Source organism: Myodes glareolus, chromosome 19 (genome assembly GCF_982192425.1).
Source record: "Myodes glareolus chromosome 19, mMyoGla1.1, whole genome shotgun sequence".
NCBI classification, from domain to species: domain Eukaryota; kingdom Metazoa; phylum Chordata; class Mammalia; order Rodentia; family Cricetidae; genus Myodes; species Myodes glareolus.
In genome coordinates, this window is record NC_142044.1 from 50,966,857 (window position 1) to 50,972,337 (window position 5,481).

A 5,481-nucleotide genomic window follows, 5' to 3' on the forward strand; every position below is an offset into this window, starting at 1 on the left:
GTATTTAAGTCAGGGCACCACCAGCAAGATGGGTGCCCATACCAGGCTCAAGTACAAAACCCAGTGAGGGCACAAGACACTTAGGTGCCACCCACGGAAAGGTACAGGGAACCGCACATCACAACTGAGCCATGAGCAGAGACAGCAACTACACACACTTATGTACAGAAATGAAGGGAACAGCAACCAGGGCACCCAGGCAGTTCAAATGAGGCATCTGGCAGCGAAACACAGGAAGGCCAATGCCTAGAATAGACAAGAGGTTCATGCCAGAAACCCCATCACTCCTCCAAGAGGATTTTCTGCAATTCTGTCCCTGAGAGCCAAATTCCTGCCAGTCCTCAAGTGAGTCACCATCATATGAAGCTAACGAGTAGGTGAACAGTTATTGTGGTCGTTTGAATGTAATTGGCCCCCATAATCTCATAGGGAGCTGTGGCTTTGTTGGAGTGGGTGTGGCCTTGTTGGAGGAAGTGTGTCACTGTGGAGCAGCACCTTGAAGGTTTCCTATGCTCAGGATACTGCCCAGTGTTTCAGTCAACTTTCCTGGTCCCTGCAAGCCAAGATGTAGCCAGCACCACATCTGCCTGCACACCGCCATGATAGTAGACTGAACCTCTGAAACTGTAAGTGAGCCACCCCTAATTAAATGTGTTCTTTTCAAGAGCTGCCATGGTCATGGTGTCTCTGCACAGCGACAGAAACCCTAACTGAGACAGCTGTGTTTCTGATTTCACAATTCAGACACTTGGCTGATGGCTTCCAGCAGGCACCAGGGAAGTCAAGAGTGTGAGGTGAGAAGGGTCTAGAGAGGTGATAGCTCAGAAAGCTCCCAGCAGCAGGAAACATGGTGGACCGGAGCTATGGAGATAGCATGGCTAAGGACTCCTATGGCCTGTATCACTGAGAGATGTAATGTGTGTGTTGACAGAAACCTCACCACCCACAAATTCCCCACCCAAAGCAAGGTCGCCCATATAGCAAAGAGACCTGATGAGGAGAGGTGAGGGTGGAGATAGCAATGGAATTTCACCTGCAAACTGGAACTTGTTTCCTGGCTCTCTGCATGCCAGCCTGTTAAGTGTAGCAACAGTGACTGACACAGATCCATAAGGACATTGTATTGTCACAAGGAACAGCAGAAATGATTTCAACTGTGGTTTGTTCCAGACCACACACACACATACGCGCGCGTGCGCGCACACACACACACACACACACACACACACATCCCCACAGCCTAACACAAGGGTTTTTTACAATGTTGCAGGACCCCGGAAATCCCAAAGCTCCCTGGCCTCTGTGTAGACAAGTCCTTGAGTACAACCCAACCAGAAGTGCCCACACCCCAAGCTTTCCTCTGCTGTGTTCACAGCCAAACAGGTCCCTCTACCTGGTGGTGCTACAGGAAGCCCAGCCACCCAGATTCATCCTCCACACCACTAAATTTGGCCTGTGGATGGAGAAGACAATGAGACCAGTTCTTCTTTGAAGCTTTGCCCAAGAACTGCTGTGCCTGAAAGGCCACAGACCTCTCTAAGAGGCCCCAGCACTTCCCAACATGTTCTTGCTTCCCATCTGTCCCTGAGTGAGCCTCTTCTCTCATGGCTATATTAACTATATTATTGCTACACAGGTCCCAGTGAGCCTTTCCCACAGGACAGATACTCTTTGTGGGGATGCTGGCAGAGACAATGTACGTCCACCAATCTGTATGCCACGTTCCCCAATGAGACTTGGCCATGTGCAGACAGCGACATTTACACGCACCTCTCTGCTCACCTGCCCTCAGCTGAGAGGCTATGTATCTCTTCCCTTCCTCCACAGCAAGAGGTGAGGGATCTGCCTGTTGGGCACTAGAGGGAAGTCTCATGTGGATGCTTTTCCAGAGGAAGCTAGAGCTGGCCTTTCGGAGCAAGGATGCTGTCATCTCTATCAACACCACCTCTCCTTGGAGAGACTCCTGTTCCCTCCTCTTGCATCCTGAGACCTTCCCTGGGTGGACCTTCAGTCCCGCAGCCCCACACAGGACAAGACGCTCCCTTTCCTGATCTCTTGTGGCAATTTATTTAACTTCCTCTTGCCTCAGTTTCTTCAAAGCAACAAAGTCATGAAAATTTATCTGGAAGTCATGAGGCTCTAACAGGTCAGTTCAGAGTGGAAAGGGCAAAGCCAAATGGTCAGCCCTTAAGGGTGTCTCCTCCTCCCATCCTTCCTCCAGTCCTTGAGGGAGACTAGGCCCTTTCTGTGTTCATAAACCCCTCTGAGGGAGCGTTCTAGAACACTGCAAGGATCAGCCTGTCAGACAGCTCTCCCAGCCCTTCCCTGCCTCTGCCCAGGGCAGTAGGTACAAATTCCAGACAAACTGGATCAGAGAGGAGGGTTAAGGCACGGAGACCTTCTCTCTGAAGGTTCCTCTTGGGCCTGGGTGTACCACCAGGATACTGGCCCTTGAGCATGCCTGAGAACTCTCACAATGCTCTCATGGATCCAAAAACGTGGCACTTCTGAGCACAGGGCCGGGCTAGAGACCCCACTGCAGGGCCCCGAGCAACGCTACTGGTTTGTGTGGGACCCCCTGGGCATTGTATGCGCCATTGCTACATGGACGCTAATGATGAGTGCTGCGTGGATACTGATCCGGGACCTGTTCATACCATCGAAGAACGTATTCTACGCCGTGGCCAACGGTGTGCTCTTCCATCTGCTGGCCTCCCTGGCGCTCGTGTCGCACCTACGAACTATGCTAACTGATCCAGGCTCTGTGCCACTGAGAAGCCGACCCGGGCCTGACACCGTGTCCTTCTGTTCCCTCTGCCTAAGTGCCGTACCAGAGAGGGCTTACCACTGCATAGTGTGCGGACGCTGCATTCGCAAGAACGACCACCACTGCCCCTGGGTCAACAACTGCGTGGGTGAGGACAACCAGAAATACTTCTTGCTCTTCACTCTGTTCACTGGGCTTGTCTCAATCCACGTGCTGCTCCTGCTGGGCATCCCTTTCCTGCGCAGCCCCGTCTGGCGCGAGTGGAATGCCAACAGCACCGTGACGCCACGTAGCCCCATTCTCTTCCTCTTCCTCGTGGCCTTAATGGGCTTCCTCTTTGCTTTGGTAATGCTCTGCAGCCAGATGTGCTCCATCTGCACAGACAAAACCACAACTGAGACGCTGTACCAGAACAAGCGTTCACTGGAAAGACGGTCCGTGTGGTCAAACGTGTAGGCCATTTGCGGCCCCCGAGTCTCCCTAGCCTGGCTCAGTCCTTTTCATTCCCCGGAACGTCACAAAGCGAGTGAGCACCACGATATGGCCTAAGTCGATCACAGGTGCCTAGAGCAAAGAACAGCAACACAGACCGGAACAAGCTAGCTCCCTGAAGGAAATCAAAAGAGGATTATACCTCCGATTTTCTAAGCAAGAAAACAGGACAGGAAAGACAGCTGTTGGTGAAACCCAGAGGAGAGTGCTCTGTATGTCCCTCTGTGACTTTGAAAGCAATTAAATGCATCCAACCACGGATGAGTGTGTTTCGTTGGTGCCCACCCTTGTTTGATGCCGACTGTACATGCTAACATATTCACATGCTGATAACCTGCTTTCTACAGTGAGCGACAATGACATCATCTGATTCTGAGCCATCTTTGCATTCCTCGCCAGTCCAGTTCCATTGTAGGGTGTGGGGTTTGTTTTTCCTTCTCATTGCTCTCATATGTTCTCATATTGTTGGCTTTGATTTTAATTAGGTTTTTTGTTTTGTGGTTTGTCGATATGCCCTAGCTTTATTTTTTTAGTCTCTTTGTTGTGTTTATTTACTGATTAGGGGGATGCACACATGCACAGTGCTTTTGTGGAGGTCAGAGGACCTGCTTGTGGGAGCTGTGGACCCCTGAGCACCACACTGAGATTAGTGAGCAGGACGGCAAATACCTTTACCTGATGAACCGTGTTAGTGGTCCGACCTTGATTCCTTTGTTGGTTTTATCTACTCACATTTGACTCCAGATCCAGCAGCCGCTAGAATGACTGGGAGAGCCGGGGGTTACATCTTATTATCAGACTGGACAAGATCAGCCAGAGGTTCCTCAGAATAGGGGGCAGGAATCATTAACTATAACTTCTGCCTTAAGGTTCGGATTTGAAGGTCCCTGGTAGCAATGAGCACGACAGGAGACTCCTAGTACCTTAACCTGTGCCACTATATGACCCTTCCTATGCCAACATACCAACATCATACCAACTCCAGGAAACCTATATGGGTGCCAGCCTCCAACCCTGTGCAGATGTCATGGTACAAATGTGTCCACATGTCAATCCATGAGGGCTCATGTGTCTAGCACCACACCAGCACAGACCAGCCCCTTTTCAGGTGCCCCTCCCTCCCCTCACCTAGGCAAACACTAAGATCTTCTGCGTCTCTGTACCTTTGTCATTTCAAACACACTACATCAATGGAGTTATACAGCATGCCATCTTTCAAGGCCTTTTTAAAATTTATTCATCATATTGTCCTGATTATTTATCTGCATTGTGCCTGTGTTCGTAGTTGGTTTGTATTTATTGATAAGTGTGATCAGTGCTGTGGATCCGCTGCAGTGTTTGGTCGTTTGTCCACGGAAGAGCTTGGGGGTCTTTCCTAGTCTGGACCTGTTATATGCACATGAAGCTGCGATGGGCATTGTGTGGCAGTCGAATGTGTGTATATTTCTACTTCTCTGTCATCAGCACCCAAGGCTGCACTCGCTGGTCACAGAATAGGATGTGTGAGTCCTGCAGTGTCTGTTTCCTGTGGCCTTCACGCCTTCTACTGCTGCCAGCAGGGATGAGGGACACGTCTTCTCCACACCCTCTCAGCCTTGGGTGGTAACACCAGGCATGTCATCCAGCCATTCTCGTGGGTGTGTGGTGACACCTCACACGGTTTCCATTTGTGTTTCTCTACTGACTAACAGGCCTAAGCCTCCTCTCCTGGGCCTGTTTTCCACCTGTCTCTGTGATTTCTGCTGCTTTTCCAGTTGGTTTCTTGGGCATTTCCTTGGGTACAAGGCTCTCCATGACTTCTGTGAGTTCAGTCACTCGAGTCTGTGTTCCAACGAGCTGTCTCTCTCCCACTGGCTTCGTTTGGCATGATATCAGATTCACTCTGATCTGGGAGGGTCTGTTTCTATGTCTTGTATCTCCATGGTCCTGGTTTCTGACCCCCTGCACACAGCCCTCTGTCTTGGTTACTGGCTGTGGCTGCCAGTAACATCAAATGGGATGCTTCCTCCAACTTTCTTTCTGAAAGTGTTGTGACTCTCCATCTTCTTCATTTACATTTTAGTGTAATCTTTCCTGAGTGTAGGTAAGTAAAGAAATCTACGGGGAATGTTAATAGTGTGAAGGGCGGGGGCTGAACTAGACCCCTCTGGACCTTCTGCTCAATTTTGCTTTGAACTTAAAATTACTGTGAAAAAAGATAAAGTGATGGAGAGATGGCAAAC

The 5,481-nt window shown here is 50.2% G+C and overlaps 1 pseudogene; it reads left to right on the forward strand.

Annotated features, from left to right (window-relative positions):
- The first annotated feature begins 2,297 nt into the window (after positions 1-2,297).
- Positions 2,298-3,518, forward strand: LOC125407189 (palmitoyltransferase ZDHHC3 pseudogene; annotated as a pseudogene).
- Positions 3,519-5,481: the final 1,963 nt, after the last annotated feature.